The sequence below is a fragment of the Lolium rigidum genome, chromosome 1 (genome assembly GCF_022539505.1).
Source record: "Lolium rigidum isolate FL_2022 chromosome 1, APGP_CSIRO_Lrig_0.1, whole genome shotgun sequence".
Lineage (NCBI taxonomy): Eukaryota > Viridiplantae > Streptophyta > Magnoliopsida > Poales > Poaceae > Lolium > Lolium rigidum.
The window spans coordinates 160013664-160031585 of NC_061508.1; the positions used below are offsets into that span (position 1 = coordinate 160013664).

At 41.7% G+C, this 17922-nt stretch overlaps 1 long non-coding RNA gene across 1 annotated transcript; it reads left to right on the plus strand.

The window, feature by feature from the left end:
* The first annotated feature begins 425 nt into the window (after window positions 1–425).
* Window positions 426–7751, plus strand: LOC124683689. The gene is made up of 4 exons (XR_006996792.1): window positions 426–552; window positions 671–869; window positions 2111–4885; window positions 7626–7751. It is a non-coding gene; the product is annotated as an uncharacterized LOC124683689 (long non-coding RNA).
* Window positions 7752–17922: the final 10171 nt, after the last annotated feature.

The window sequence follows — 17922 nt, forward strand, 5'->3', positions numbered from 1 at the left end:
GCCCGCCCGGCCCGGCACAGTGTCTCCCAATCCCCGCGCGCGACTCTCCCCCAATCCTGCGCCTCCACCGCGTTCCTCTATGGAATCGCCGGCGCGGGCGACAGGCGGCCTTTCCCGTGCCCAGCTGAGTGTGGGAGAAGTACATCGTCGCCGTCAGATTTATCCTCGCCGAAGGAATCGTCCTGGGAAAGCCGGAATCGACCTAGGCCGCTCGCGGCGGCTTCCCTACCTCCCGCTCGGCCGCGACCCACCCACGCTCGCCGGCGGCTGCCCTAGCTCCCGTTCGGCCGACGCAAACAAGGTAAAAAAATGGAGTGTTGGACTAGATCAAGCATTGCCTCCACTTACTTCTGCTACCCCCTGCCGCATCTCCACTCCACAGTCTGATGCTGCTGCTCTCTCTCTCTCTCTCTCTCTCTCTCTCTCTCTCTCTCTCTCTCTCTCTCTCTCAACAACTTGGGAAGGGGAGAAGGTGGAGCTCGTCAAGAGATGGGGTGGCGTTGGGGATTCCTCATCTCCATGTCGTTGGTGACAAAAAACTCGAAACCCTAGGTAATTTCCTCATGCTCCATCCGTGAATCATCTCCTTCTCCCCATGTGATTCATGTCTTTTTCCACTACTGTTTATTTCTTCAAGATCCTGAGATTTTTCCTTGAGATCTGTCCTCAGATTACTATGTGTGCTATTTAAGGAGAAGAGAGTGGAGTAGGCAGAGATGTGAAGGAGCCGGAAGTGATTGTTGCTAGCTTCTTTGCGGAAGATAGGTGGCTGTCACAAGAGAAGAAATACTTAATTACAACATGTGATTGGTGCTGCACTACGTGCCCTGTGACACCCCACATCTCATCTTAAGCTGAATTCGGATCTGGTCAGTTAATTATGTCACTATTTCCTAGCAATTGGATTTCCTAAATGTTGCTATCTGTTTTGTTCATCTTACTAATTTGGGTTTTGTCAACTACACGGCTGATTTTTGATGGTTTGTTAAACAATAGACAGTAGTTATTGTGGCTAATAGATGATTGTTTCATTTTTAGCATTGGATGGAGAACATGCCACCCAAGCCCACACTTTGTGCGGATGCATGGATCTCAAAGAGGAGCATCTGTTGGACGCTGCCGTGGCAGTTGCATTTGTTTTACTATTAGTACTTTACTTGTATGCATGCTCTCATTTTTTATTTTTATCAGTCCACTTGTGCAGTTAACATTTACGTGGTCAGCTCCTTTAATATATTTTAGAAATAGCCAAGATTTTGGTGTCAACTCTACTTGAGAGAAGGGGAGACAGGACTAAGTCGAAGCCTCAGATCTAAAATTGATCTACTGTTATTAATTTCAGGCAATTAGTTGGTCAGACAATGCAAGTACACTGTGCACCTGCTGCTAACTGAGTTTAATAGCCTCCTCTGATGTAGGGTCATTGGTGAAGGCTGGTGCACTAGATTTTCACTTGGTGTCATTTGTTAGTTTGATATGCTTCGTTAGGTGCTCATTTGCACCTTCCTTTCTAGGCTTTGCAGGCTAAATATTTTTAGTTGCACGAGTCGAGATATTGTGTACAAAATCCCCAGTGGCGGAGCCACGCCTTAGCTGTGTAGTCAATTGACTACACAGTTTTTTTGGCAACATAAGCTGAAAATTGCAAAATTTAATTAAAAATTATACAAATATTCGTATTTGACTACATAGTTTCAAGCTGAGTACACAGAGTTGATATGCTGGCTCCGCCACTGCAAATCCCGCAGTCTGTATCGAAGGACAAAATTCATGAATATTTGCTGCGGCATAAGTGTTTTTTTCCCTCTTATTACTAAGCGCTAGACTGTGGCTATACAAGTTCTTCATTCCTTTTTTGGTCGTTTAATGGTCAATGCTGACTAACAAAACGCTATGTTGATGTCTGAAGTTTGAATGTAAATTGATTACTCTTTCAACACTAAAGTGCATCCTTTATATTTTCTCCGAGATTCGTTTTCTTGGATAACCATGTCTGTTGCACCAGCATCTAACTAAGGGCGACGTCACTTGCTGTTAATTAATATACCCCATGTTCTCCTAGTCCTCACATCTCAATTGTTTACTGTGCTCTATTCTGTTCTGCTGTCAGGGTTACGGAGAAGGAGAGAAATCCACCATATGTGTATCCAGTGTCCACTGTCCACATGTAGTTTAGTGTAAGCATGATTTCAAAGCATACATTTATCTATCTCCAGCTGTGACTCAAAATAAGCTGCAAGCCAGCAAGTATGTGCTTTATTGTATCTCCCTTCCTTGATTTTTTTCTTCTTTACCTATGATATTTCTTTCGCAGTACCTGCTTTTGTCCCCGTGAAATGATTTCTCTGGGTGTGGTTGGGGTCATTCTCTAGCCCCTCATGTTTCTAATTCATGTTACATTTCAGCTCCTCTAGGATTATAGCCAGCAATGTACAGAGTAGATGAAGATAAAAAATTGTTTATGATGCAAAGGTTTTAGTGGACATATAATTAGATATTTTATTCCTTGGAATTTTAGCTAATTAGTTATATACTTCCTATTCTGTACCTAGATTGCACATATAATTGATCTGCTGGTTGCCTCTTTTGTTTATTACCTAAATATAGCATCGAAAATGCGTCCAATAACTATAGCAAGCGCCCTTTCTGTTTATTTTGCTTTGTTTTAGAGTATGAAATTAAGAGAGGAACCAGTATGTTGTGAGATCTTCAGCATAATTCTACACATCGGACATTTGATCAAAGACCAATTACTTGACTTGAGACATATATGCTTGACAATACTTTTCAGTATCAGAAAGTAGCCAGTGCATAAACGAACAAGTTTTGTGCTTCATAAGGATTCCAATTCCCTTGTATAATTAGCAACTGAGTCTGATTAATTCCAATTTGGCAATAAAGAAAGTCACTGGTGAGCCTAGAATTTGAACAACAGGATTTCAATAAAAAAATAAGGAATTTTTTTGATAGCTCAAATCCTAATTTTAGCTGGCTATGGCCTTTTTTGACATAATGAGCCGGGAGAACAAAGAAGGGATGGATGCTCCCTTGATTCCAATGTTATGTTGTGTTATTTTCATATTTTTCATACATGTACATTGGTCGTATTATTTTTCATATTCCAATGGAAATTCCTATTTTTTGTAAGCACGGGCCCAGTGATTTATCTTGAAGCATTGGTCGTATTATTTTTATTTGTCCTGTTCCTAAATTATACAGTTAATCAGATCACATGGATGCGCAAAGCCAAGTTATATGAGCTAAAGTTGTTGTATAGATGTTTTTCTAATCACCAGATCCAACCTTGGAATTTGCTTTGGCCATCATGTCTTATTGAGTTATTAAGTTATACGAACTAAACAATTCTGAAGGTGTGGATTTATCTGATCTTGTGGTTCTTCCAGGTTTGAGCATACAACTGAACCTAAAGATTACTTGTGGATAGATATACCTCAGTGCCTGAAACTTAGTCCATGCCCATATCTTCTCCCTCTACAAAAAAATGTACATTGATTTCATTTGCCATGAGGGTCAATTCCTTCTTTTGCACCTCTGCATGCACACCACTTTGCTGATATCATCTGAAGGCATCTGAAACAAGGTCTTTTCAGACATAGTTTTCAACACATTTTAGATAGTTAATTGCTTCTATATACTCCCTGTTGCGCACTTCATTGTTTAATTTAGCATGGAAATTTATACAATTTTTGTTTGTCATGACAAAAGGTTGCTTCACACTACCTTATTGTTTCTCATTGCTTAATATGACAATTTTTGTTTCTCATTTCTTAATTACATGGTTAATATGATTTGCTTCTATGCACCTCCCTATTCCGTTAGCTCATTTATCTTATATAAGTTTTCTTTTAGAATCCTACGTTTTCTTGGAGCTGCTCTTTTGCAATGCTATTTGTGCATATATCATCGTTGAAATCAGCAATCTGCATGTACTCAGTACTTCCATCAGTTGTTTCACTATTGAAAATCCCCCCTATAACCATGCAATGCATCTGGTTCTTGAATATTCAGGGCATATCCACAATATGTGCTCTATTTCCTTTCCATGTTTCTATTCCCAATATATCTCCTTCAAACTCTGTTGCAAAATCTTTACACTTTCCTGGTTGCCTAATTGTAGTAGTTGCATTCTGTAACACATTAATTATAGTTTTGTACTATCACAATCTTAGATTACTTGTGCTGGCAAATTTTGTTTATTACAGTTACCACGAACCATAAGAAGCTGGAGCTTACTGATATTGGACTTGCAGGAAAGGAAACACTGATATGATTGATGACCAGAGTGGGATATCATGATGGATTCACTCTTTTCTGGAATGGCTACAACATTACAAAAATTATGAACTGAATTGAGAAAAAGGGTATACAAGTAACATGTTGGCTATCATAATACATGTTGTTTTCTATATCCTGCAGCTTCCTTTTGGTTTAAAGTGCACATTCTCAAATTTATATTCATTTTCAGCGAACCCTCCATGGAAAGATATTTATTGTGGCTCGTTCAGATATGTAGATAACATTAGCTAATTGCATGCTTACATCAGCATGCTTATGGACAGCTTGCTTTTTTTTTAGTGAAAGAGCGCTTACAATAGCTGGGGAAACCCGAGAAATTATGTTCAGTTACAAGCTCCCTTTTGACTAGGAAAGAGACACCAGAAGACCTGGCATGCTTTGCAAGAGCATCATCACATCTATTAGAATCTCTTTTGACTAGGAAAATCGTATGATCCTGGAAGGCCTTCAGGGTCTTCTTGGCTTCCTCATACATGTTCCAGTGTTTTGATCTATCAGGTTCTTGCTAGCGAAGATTCTTTGCCGCAGCCGAGCAGTCAAGCTCCAAGACAATTTTTGTGTGCCCTAGGTTGGTTGCAATCTTGATACCATCAAGTGCAGATTTAGCCTCCGCCTCCTCTGATTCCCGCTTATGGACAACTTGCTATTACTTAGTTTTCCTTGCCTAAATCAATGGACTTTATACAAGTACTAGTCGTCAACCCGTGCACCGCACGGGCTTGTCCATCTAATTAATTAGGTGATAACCATAAATTTTATTTGTAGAAATTTTCTAATGTAATCGTGAATTCATGGGCTAAACTTGCAAATTTTATAAGTATTGTGTTGTGAGATCTTGTAGAATCCAATAACATATAGATGATATTGAAAATATATTCCTAAGCTATCTAATACCCGCCTTATAAATAAGGCACCTTATATTTAAACATCATATCAAGTGAATGCAGCCGCAAGACCGAGTACTCAAACATATGAGATGTATATGTATGGGAGTTTCACATGAAAGAGCAAAATCTCAAATAAAGAAACAACTGTTTCATCAATCCAACAGACCGAGTACACTCTATGGCGAAGAATATTCAATACATGTTATACTGATATTATTATAATGAAGGCACAACTGTATATTGAATTCAGTGTCAAAATAATTATACATATATACAAATATCTTGTGATAATCCAATAATTATGTACAGAATTCAAGCATATGAGAGATTACTCTTGGTAAAGTCTAATAGGCATGGTAAGCTATAATAATAGGAAAACATTGTAATCTTTTTATAAAATAACTGTTAGCCACATAGAAAAACCGAGTGATGTGCTCGAGATTGTGCAGCTCAACTGCTCAAAATGGAGCTCTATATGGCTGACAGCCTGACACGATCAATCTTAGGGTGTAGCATCTAACAAACTACAGTTAACAATATGGCAAACGCTTCATATTTCTATGCCGAACACAATTATAATCATCAGGGAATACTTTTGACAGATGTTGCCATTTACACTAACAAAGATGGCGTACGTTGTACTTGTTTCATAATACTTAAATTAATATTTCTTTGAAATTAATGAAAATCGTGTGACCCTCAGGATGTTTCACCGAAAACTCAATTTAAATTATTTTATCAAATTAAGAGTTCTTTTTGAATGAGAATTAAATATACTTGTTTGCAAAAAAATGAAATCAATAGTCCGTGATCTATTTCCAAAAAATAAAATGTGTTTACCTATGCTGCGAACACATTACTCAACTGAATATTTTAGTCCAATCCGTTTCCAGCCTAATACATGTACGGAGGCTGATTTTAGTAGCCAATAATCTGAATGGGGAGAAACATACACACAGTTCTTCACCTTCTGTGAACCAAACGAATCATACACTTATGAAACAATGGTGACTTTAACACGTACTAATTAAATGAACAATTGGGTTGCCAATATTCATTTTATTTAGAGTGTGTTGTTGTGTACTAATTAATCATCAATGAACTAAAGACTGTAGTTCCGTTAGATGATCTAACCATGCAAACTGCAACTATGCCGAATTGTGGAGCATCGACGCATCAGTTCACGTAACCTTTTGGACTGGAATTAGATATAAGGGAAAATTATCCGGAACATGGATCAATGATGGAGTTACCTGGTTGATTAGTGGGTGCAGAAGCCCCTGGCATCAAAGTCGAACAGTGTCTCTGAGGTGAATAACCGCTCCACCGGCCGTCCGTTGTAATTTCCTTCGCCGGCGTCGTCACCAACGGCGGCAGCGGAATCTCCATCTAACTGCCATTGCTGCTCAACTTCTCTTCGGCAATACCGTCGTGGAATTCTATTCGATGTACTGCAGCTTGGTCAGTTTCAAAGGTTAGATAGGAAGGGGATTAGTGAGAAACAGAGTTGCTTGACTTTCAATCGCTCACAGCTTCTCAGCCGACGAAGGCACCCGAACTTGCATCGAACTGCTGTCGGTACATAGATCTTGCTCTACTGCAATACCATGGTGGAAGATATTCATCTGTTGGCCACTTTAGTCTGATTCAAAGGCTAAAGACGAAGGAGATTAGGGATAGACAAAGCTGCTGGACCGGCTTCTACCTTCTTACTGAATCCCATGGAGAGGAGATGCGGCGAGGCGGACGATGAACAGGAAGAGCGGCGGTAGGGGTCGCCCAGCGGCGGCTGTGCGCGAGAGTTTCTGTTTGACATCATTTTTTTTTTGAGGGTTGGTCGTGTGCCCCTACTCTTGCGGGAGAGGTCAGCAAAAGTTGTTTGCGCGTGGTAACAGTCGACGACGCGCCAGACAATCGGACGGCTACAGGATGCTATTAGTTAAATCGAACGGATAATTATCTTAGTTTTCTAGGATTAACGTGGTGCTTCGTTGGGAGTCTCCAATTAGTAAATATAAGATTGTTGTATGTCATGCAAACTAGAAGTTGGATGACTTCATTTGGGCCAGCTCTGCAAACTCAGATATTAGTGTATTAATAATACTTACACTTGAGGTGCATATGCAATACATTGTCCTAAATATGTATAGGGATGGTATGATCGGACATCCCTTCCCTTCTTTTTCTGTGACTAAATTTGACTGAACTTCTGTTGATCATTTAAGAATACTTCAATCTTTCTGGGGTTTTATTTATTTTAATGAAACATACTGTTGTTCACTGCTTTACCAAACAATGATTGCATGGGTTCTCTCTTTTTTAGTTCATATGTGCCAAACTTCAGTTCTTGTTCTGGTACAACTTTCAGACAAAATAGTTCCACTGTTATTTACTCTAATACTGTTTTGTCTTTTGATATAGGGGATTCCAGAGCAAGCAGAGCCCCTTTTGCATCCCATGAACCTTCTGCAAGTGGCCAATAAACTGACCCAGTTCAGGCTCCACAGTAAGCTGTAGTTCCCTCCATCAGGACCCGGTGCTAATCCCTTGGACCTATCCCTCAATGGCTCTCTCCGTGACACGGCCCAATCTTTAAATTATGTCCAATTTGATCCGCATGACTTACTTAGGCACAGAGCCGCCCTTGTCATACCATTGTACTTGGTTGTTTATATGCAGCTTGAACAAGTGGGGCTTGAATCACAACCTGGTTCTAGAGGTTTTCTTTGCGTGCAAGAAGGACGAGCAGCTGGCTGCAAACTATCTCCTGCACCACATGAATGAATTTGATGATCAAGCGGAAGAACTGCTGCAATAATTTGTTAGTTATAGATGACAAAAGTTACGAGTCCCACACAAATGCGATGATCAATCCCATTTGAAAGTTTGGAGCAGTGGTGTTTCTGAAAGCTGAATGAATTGCTCCATTTTAGCACTCTGGGCTTGAGGAATACTTTTCTGTTTCTCTCATTGTTGTTCTCTTATATTTTTGAATTTTATGTTTAGTAGATACTCAAGCTGACACTTTGAGACTATAACAGGGTCTTAAAGTTATAGTATTTGTTTTACCTGTAGAGGTGAATGTGCTTCTTGCCCAGTGTTATCTCCTGCTCTTGCCTGTCGCAGTAAGTTTTGAGTTGAAACACAATGCAATTCGAGCCTTTTGAACTGATCCCATCGAAGCCGGAAAATGCTAAAGAGATGGGACGATGAATGTATACATGATAAAGAGATGCAAAGAGTTAAGCTTTCAAGATTGAACGAATGAGGCAAGTATAATTGTCTTACTTTTGACACTTATATTTAGTATATTTCTCTAATTTGTTGTTGTGTTTAATCTGCATAATATTGTGTTCTTTTGCTCCTCATCCTCAACTCATAATTCTTCCCTTATTCACTATTTATTTAATGCTTGCTTATTTTCATTGTTTACAAATATATACAAAATAAAACATAGGTAAAACCTTCACGGGGTCGTGCGCCAAGGCGCACGTCAAAATCTTGTTGTATCAAAATGATGCATGCATGGCGCTGCGTACTGAACCTTGCATTCATGCTTAGCAATACTACACTGCTCAGTGTTGAGTGTTGCATGCACGCTCGATACCCTGTTCACTGCTCTAGCTAAGCCGGTCAACCTTTGCTAAACAGGTGTAAACAGTGGTAAGATTTTTTTTTTTAAGGAGGCATCCGTTTGTCTGCTTGAGCCTGCTAGCAGCAACATACAGGTGTCGCAGCGACGCAGCCTACTCATGCTTTTCTGCCGATGCCGCTCATGGCTGTGGCGACACTCTCGCCTCCGGACGCGCCGGCGGTGAGCGGCGAGCTCGAAACGATGGAGGCCGGCCGATCGCACAACTGCTAAGCTGCAATTGTTGAATGCGGAGGCCAAGACGCTGTACTACACCCGCTGCCTCGACGAGAAGCTACGGTTCATCTCCAACTTCGGCATGTTCTAGTTGCCGGCGGCCAACTGCCTGGCACACCCTCTTATGCCAGGCGTTCCCAGACCTAGCTGATAGCTTTGCCCGGGGAGGAAGAAGACTCACGCGAGTATACTGGACACACACAGTATTGCGGCAACACACCTCTGCCTTTTCTCTTGTTCACTCGGTACTGATTCAACTGAATTACAGAGATTAAATAGCTGACCAAACGCAGCTAGCACGCACCCACTAGCCACTACCTAGCATGCACACACGCACGGTCAAGCCACTAACGGCTTGATCCACTAATGCCTCCGCTAATGACTCCACTAACAGCACACACACGTACAGACTTGAGTCACTTGCAAGTTTCTTCAGATGAGCTCATGCGACACATGCCACAACTATATGCGTCCACTTCTTCAGCTCCGTCTGCAACGCAACTCGCCCGCTCGGGCTCCTCTAAACTGTCGCATGCAGCTAACTAACACAACATATCTAGCTTTGCATTGTGTAGGTGAACACAACTCTACATCCACACGCTGCCGCAGCTATCTGATTACACGCATGATTAACGAAATAAGACATGAAGAAACTCTAACAACAAGGTTAGCTCCAACAATCAACCCCTTAACCTTGTTGTTATTTATTGGGGACTTCATGGAGACCTTCAAAGCAGCGCCGGCTCGTCGTCGACGTTCGCGGCTGCGAGATGTGCCTGCTCCCTTCTTGGCTCGGTGCAGTCCCTTGCGTAATGTCCGTACTCTTGGCAGTTGTAGCAGCGCACCTTGCGGATGTCGAAGTTGCCCCTCTTCTTGCCAGCGCCGCTGCGGTCGCGAGCACGCCACTCCTCCTCCGTGAGAAGAAGGCGAGTCCCACCGTGCTGGCCACCCTCCTCTTCCTCCATGTCGAGCTCCTCCTCGACAGCCAAGAACCGGCCAGCCAGCTCCTCAACCGTCATGGTCTTGAGGTCGAGCAGCTGCTGAATGGAGTAGGCAAGCTGCTTGAAACGCTTCGGCACGACGCGCAGGAATTTCTGCACGGCCTTGAGCTCGGTTACGCCATCTCCGAGGACCTCCAGGTCATGCATGATGCCGGTGAGGCGCATGGCGAACTGCTCCACCTTCTCGCCGTCCTTGAAGCGGATGTTCTCGAACTCGGTGCGGCGAGTCTGCGCCCTTGCTTCACGGACGCGCTCGCACCCCAACCTCATGGTTTTGAGGGTGTCCCAAGCCTCCTTCGCGGTGCTCTTCACCGCCAGCGTGCGCAGCATCTCCGGCGGCACACCTCGGAGGATGACGCCTAGAGCCTCGCGGTCGGTGTAGTAGTCGCAGACGCCTGGCTCGATCGCCGTCCACCATCCGTTGGACTGCAGCTGCACCTGCGTCACAAGAACCCAGTCGGAGTAGTTCGTGTGGGTCAGCACGAGAGGCGGCGCCACCACGGAGCTGTGCCGGACGACGCGCTCGACGACGCGGACCTCGCCGCCGCTGCTGCCGCCGCCGTCGGTGAGCTGCGCCCTTGGTGGAGTGTGCAGGTCCTCCGCCATCTTCTTCTCCAGCTCCGTTGCCTTGGCCTTCTCAGCTTCGTCCGCCATCAGCACAGGAACCAAGAGCGTATAGCTCTGATACCACTTGATAGCTTTGCCCGGGGAGGAAGAAGACTCACGCGAGTATACTGGACACACACAGTATTGCGGCAACACACCTCTGCCTTTTCTCTTGTTCACTCGGTACTGATTCAACTGAATTACAGAGATTAAATAGCTGACCAAACGCAGCTAGCACGCACCCACTAGCCACTACCTAGCATGCACACACGCACGGTCAAGCCACTAACGGCTTGATCCACTAATGCCTCCGCTAATGACTCCACTAACAGCACACACACGTACAGACTTGAGTCACTTGCAAGTTTCTTCAGATGAGCTCATGCGACACATGCCACAACTATATGCGTCCACTTCTTCAGCTCCGTCTGCAACGCAACTCGCCCGCTCGGACTCCTCTAAACTGTCGCATGCAGCTAACTAACACAACATATCTAGCTTTGCATTGTGTAGGTGAACACAACTCTACATCCACACGCTGCCGCAGCTATCTGATTACACGCATGATTAACGAAATAAGACATGAAGAAACTCTAACAACAAGGTTAGCTCCAACACTAGCATGGCAGGACGAGCTCCCGCCCGCTATGCATGGCGTCCTGCCTGAGTACTATGCCGCAGTGCGCAGGCTCGCCGTGGCGGTGGCCATGCTGGTCGCTGGAGTTGCTGTTGGAGGCGCTCGTAGTGGCGCCAAACCGGCTGAAGGAGATGGGGGTGCGTAGCAACGTGAACATGGTGGTCAGTTACTATCCTCTCCGTGCCCCGTGCCCCGATGCATGTGCACATTGTATCAGCTTGCTAGATGATGTAGGGTAATCAAATCCACGTATCCACGCATTTGGGATGAAACAGGCATCCACGCATTTGTCACTTGCTGCGCGTGCATGCAACTGCATAAAATTGTGTACTGCGCTACGCTTTGCGCGAGTCGGAAGATAGCTGTTCGGCTCATTTATTATCCCACCTCAGCCGAGCGATGAAAATGATTCGTGCCTGCTCACTGCTTAAAGCTACCACACGCTATGATTGTTCACTTCGCATGGCTTGTCAGCTCGCCTTTGATTGAATTATAAATGGACCACTACCTGCCAACCTGCTGCCAGAGACACTTCCCACTTCTGGCGTGTGTTAACACTGCCGAATGCTACAGATGGTCAGTAGTTTTGCAGTGAGTGTTGCTAATTAGAGCGTGTACTTTGACGGGTTCATTGCATGCAAAACGAATCTATATGTTCGATCCAACCGCATCCAGTAGGGGGGCATTGCCATCGGGTGGCAACGGCATATTTGCAATTTCAAAAACCTGCAATTTCAAAAACCTCCTAAAAGCTTCATTCTAGAGTACTGTGACTAAGAAAGATCCATGATTACCTTTTCATTTTCATGTTCTAAACTTGTTTAAATCTTGGTCAAACATAGGATTTGACCAAGATTTTAATGGGCATAAAAAATTCGAAAAAAATCAAAAAATGAAAACCAAATCACATATATAGCCTTCTTATGTCATACTAGCTTAGTGCCCGCGCGTTGCGGCGGATCACTCTGACACTTCCTCTATCTTTATCCTTTTGAACATATTGTTAGGAAAATAATCTACAAATTCAAGCCTCTAAAACTAAACGAAAATGCTTACGGAAGAAAGAGGCATCCAGGGGTGGGCCCCTCCACGTTGAGCTTATCTTCTCCCTGGTTCTGGTTCTTCTCCTACACGGGAATTTTCCATTTTTCTCCCACACGTACGAGCACGTAAGAGCCATGGCTGACTTCACAGACCGACGCTTCGCCGCTGTTCCTCTCGTCTGCTACATGTACTACTGCAATTGAAGATAATTATTGCCCGATGTAGAAATCATCCTCTGTATCACATCACTTATGATGGTCAGTGTGAAACTTGAAGAGGTTGATCAGATGAATTTACATATGTGTTGCAGATGAGCTTCAGAAACATGAGCATGGACTGGGATGGCATTTACAAATATTTGATGCAAATGTAGTGCACTGAAGATGACAATCACCTAATCTCCAGCCCCCAGCAAAATGACCCCCAAATCTTACTTCTTAATGATTCGCCTGAACTTATAAAGGGAACAAATGTGTCAAAAATTCAGACAACACATCACAGGAAAATATTTACAATTGCATCACAATCATTCAGTTTCCACATGTGAACAAGATTACACAAATGCAAAATGTTGTGTGAACATAGTGCAGCAAACTAATGACTCTGACTGATGATGAGTAACACATTAGGCAAGATATTTTGTACCTAGAGTTCAGACTTCTGAGAGGTTCATATATTTGTAAAGTGGTATCACAAGCGCAAAAATAAATATATATTCTGAAGTCTCACACAAGTCAAAATCATAATACTCTACAACCCTGTTCGGCCATCCCCCTATTTTTTCTGGGGAGCAACTTACATGTAGTACAAAATCACTAACTATTTTCAGCGATTCTTTACGTGGTAAACACTGCAGCAGCTTTCTTGCCCAAGCACCGAAGATTTCAATTCGGACCTAATTGCAGATGATTCCCTTGATGACATTTTTCATTCTGGTCAAACTAATGATGAGCATAAGCTAACAAGAAGATTCTTATGCCGGAGGCTTTGATGCCCATACCCAATGATGAGTTTCAGGTATCAATAGCTGGTATACAGAAGTATCTGATACAATGTGGTGATGTCATGCAAGCATGAGCCCTATGCAATTCATAAAACCCAAACGTAGTAGTAAGATCTCTCTTGAAATCTAAGGATTTTTTTTTCAAACTTGACATTTGGAGAATTCCAGATCAAAGGACAGTCTACACTGCAATCATAACGAGCTGCGCTTCAGGTTAGATGCCCATTAACATGACCAGCATGTCCGCCTCAGTGGGACTCTCTTGCCTGGACTTGAGCAGGATCAGGGCAACACTACCTCAGTGGCATCGGCAGGTTCCAGCATCGGCGGCATGAGGCTAGCCAACTCCGGTGCTGAACCCGCCTCCAGGAGATGCGCAGAAGAGCGCCGGGAAATCACGATGACAGACGGACGCGAGACACTGTAGATGGACACGCCGTACTTGTCCTATGCTTGGAAAGATCCTCCGCTGCTGCCTGCCGGGGTGGAGGCCGGCTGGGTTGTTGGCACTTCGGGTGGTGTAAGAGGCTGGGGCGGCGGCGCTCGCGCGGAGCAGGCGAAGGGGAAAAGAGAAAACTCCAACCGGTAGGTTAACTTCGCGGTGGCATAGGATGTAAATTGTTTGTGAGGAGACTCCGACCCGGGTTTTTTCACCTGTGTCCGGTTTTTTCTTTGTACTAAGCGATTTTGTAACACAAAAACCAATACGAGCGAACAAGATTGCGACCGACGAAGCTGGATTACGAGCGAACAAGATTGCGACCGACGAAGCTGGCTTTTTTTTGACGTACCAACTGGTTTTTTCACCTACGGACACCACCAATCCCCGTTTAATAGTAAAGATAGTAACCATTCAAGTTGATAAACAAGGTCTATACATATTCAAACCAGAAAAAGCATGTATCTACCCCTAACCCTAAACTCTGTCTTACGAAGTCAAGCATGAAGAGAAGTGGTTTTGGGTTTCAAACATGGAAATTTCAAAAACCTCCAGAAAGCTTAATTTTAGAGTGAGTAAGAAGGTTTATACATATGTTCAAACCGGACAAATCATGTATCTATCCCTTAACCATGCATAAACTCGGTCGATCTTTTGAAGTCTAGCATGAAGAGAAGTCGTTTTGGGTTTCAAACATGGAAATTTCAAGAACATCCCAAAAGCTTCATTTTAGAGTGACTAATAAGGATACAAACTTCCCTTTTCATTTTCATGTTTTAAACTTGTTTAAATCTTGGTCAAACCGCCTAGGATTTGACCAAGATTCAAATGCGCATACAAATTCAGAAAAAAATCAAAAACCAATGCACATAGCATTCTTATGTCATATATATATTAAGCATTAAAGTTGATAAACAAGGTCTAGACATATTCAAACCAGACAACTCATGTATATATCTACCCCTAACCCTAAACTCTGTCTTATGAAGTCAATCATGAAGAGAAGTGGTTTTGGGTTTCAAACATGGAAATTTCAAGAACCTCCCAAAAGCTTTATTTTAGAGTGACTAAGAAGGATCCATGCTTACCTTTTCATTTTCATATTTTGAACTTGTTTAAATCTTTTTCAAACCTAGGATTGACCAAAAGTTTCAAATGGGCATAAAATTCATAAAAAATCATAAAAATGAAAAACCAAAGCATATAGTCTTCGTATGTCATATAGCAAGCATTCAAGTTGATAAATTAATAAGGTTTGGACATATTGAAGCCATACAAATCATGTATCTACCCCTAACCCTAAACTCGGTCGATCTTATGAAGTCTAGCATGAAGAGAAGTCGTTTTGGGTTTCAAACATGGAAATTTCAAGGACACACATCCCAAAAGCTTCATTTTAGAGTGACTAAGAAGGATCCATGCTTACCTTTTCAATTCATGTTATAAACTTGTTTAAATCATGGTCAACCCTAGGATTTGACCAAGATTCAAATGGGTAGAAAAATAAAAAATCAGAAAAATGAAAAACCAAAGTACATATAGTCTTCTTATGTCATATATATAGTAAGCATTAAAGTTGATAAACAAGGTCTAGACATATATTCAAACCAGACAACTCGTGTATATATCTACCCCTAACCCTAAACTCTGTCTTATGAAATCAATCATGAAGAGAAGTGGTTTTGGGTTTCAAACATGGAAATTTCAAGAACCTCCCAAAAGCTTTATTTTAGAGTGACTAAGAAGGATCCATGCTTACCTTTTCATTTTCATGTGTTTTAAACTTGCTTAAATCTTGGTCAAACCTAGGATTTGACCAAGATTCAAATGGGCATAAACATTCAAAAAAAATCAAAAAATGAAAACCAAAGCACATAGCCTAACTTCTTATGTCATATATATATATATAGAGTAAGCATTCAAGTTGATGAACAAGGTCTAGACATATTCAAAAGATAAAAGCATGTATCTACCCCCAACCCTTAACTATGTCGTATGAAGTCAAGCATGAAGAGAAATGGTTTTGGGTTTCAAACATGGAAATTTCAAAAACATCACAAAAGCTTAATTTTAGAGTGACTAAGAAGGACCCAAGCTTAATTTCAAGAACACCCCTCGCAAATCTTCATTTTAGAGTGAGTAAGAAGGATCGAGGCTTACCTTTTCATTTTCATGTTTTAAACTTGTTTAAATCTTGGTCAAATTAACCTAGCTAGTATTTGACCAAGATTCTAATGGGCATAAAATTCAAAAAAATCAGAAAAATGAAAAACCAAAGCACATAGCCTTCTTATGTCATAAAGTAAGAATTCAAGTTGATAAACAAGGTCTAGACATATTCAAACTAGACAAATCATGTATCTACCCCTAACACTAAACTCTGTCTTATGAAGTCAATCATGAAGAGAAGTGGTTTTGGGTTTCAAACATGGAAATTTCAAGAACCTCCCAAAAGCTTTATTTTAGAGTGACTAAGAAGGATCCATGCTTACCTTTTCATTTTCATGATTTAAACTTGTTTAAATCTTTGTCAAACCTAGGATTTGACCAAAAGATTCAAATGGGCACAAAATTCAAAAAAGCAGAAAAATGAAAAACCAAAGTACATAGTCTTCTTATGTCATATAGTAAGCATTCAAGTTGATGCATTAACAAGGTTTGGACATATTCAAACCATACAAATCATGTATCTATCCCCTAACCGTAAGCTCTGTCTTATGAAGTCAAGCTTGAAGAGAAGTGGTTTTGGGTTTCAAACATGGAAATTTCAAAAACCTCCCAAAAACTTCATATTAGAGTGACTAATTAAGAGGATACAAGCTTCCCTTTTCGTTTTCATGTTTTAAACGTGTTTAAATCTTTGTCAAACCTAGGATTTGACCAAGATTCTAATATATGGGCATAAAATTCAAAAAAAAACAAAAAAATGAAAAACCAAAGCACATAGTCTTCTTATGTCATATAGTTAGCATTAAAGTTGATGAACAAAGTTTAGACATATTCAAACCAGACAAATCATGTATCTACCCCCTAACCCTAAACTCGGTCTTGTGAAGTCTAGCATGAAGAGAAGTCGTTTTGGGTTTCAAACGTTTAAGCCAAAAGCCCCCTTTTCAAATACTTCAGACTTATTCAAATTTGGTTCAAATTTGAAAGACATACAAGTTATAGCACACATAGTGGATACATTTTCACACATACTGCACTAGATAGATGCTAACCCTATAGTTTGAGGCCATTTGGATGAGGTAGAAAAAATTCTTGGATTAGAATCGTGTTGTTCGAACCCCGTAGTTGGATTTTTTTGAACCATGATCTTTAGTACTGGGCAAAACCCTAGTTTAACCTATTTAATTATAGATTCGTATATCGATTTTTCTACCTTTTTATTATTACTATGCAGCACATGTGTGTTTGCCCGTCTAGCTAGTGAAACTCGGAGGAAGAGGGATCACTCGGAAGGACAGAAGAAGGGAGAGCATTATGGTGTCTCCCCTTTTTCGGGTGACGATGTTGACTATTGTGCAGGGTTTGTCAGTGAGAAGGAGGAGGTGCGAGCGAGCGAGCGAGTCGAGCGAGGCCGAGAATGAGAGAGATTTGTTTTTTGTGTGTGAGAGAGACAACCGAAGGATCCTGAAGGACCCAGAGACTTCCAATACGCATCCTGATGTGTCTTCTCTTGACAAAGAAGATGGCTGGGAGTTTGCGTACCTATTATTGCACGTGACTTGTGCTCACTGATGTGTGGGACCTCACGCGTGGGCACCACACGTAAGTGACAGACCTGTTGGTGTAAAAACTCGGTTGATTATTATAGTGCATTCGAACAAAGTTTCCTATGGATTCAAGGCTAGGAAATCCATTAACTCATTTACATGACATTATTTTTTTCCATGAAGCAAAGTTAACACATCTATCAATTGGTACATTTTGGAGTGACTAAGAAGGATCCATGCTTACTTATTCGTTTTCACGTGTTAAACTTGTCTAAATCTTGGTCAAACCTAGGATTTGACCAAAAGATTCAAATGGGCATAAAATTCAAAAAAAAAAACAGAAAAATGAAAAACAAAAGCATATAGTCTTATTATGTCATATAGTAAGCATTCAAGTTGATGAA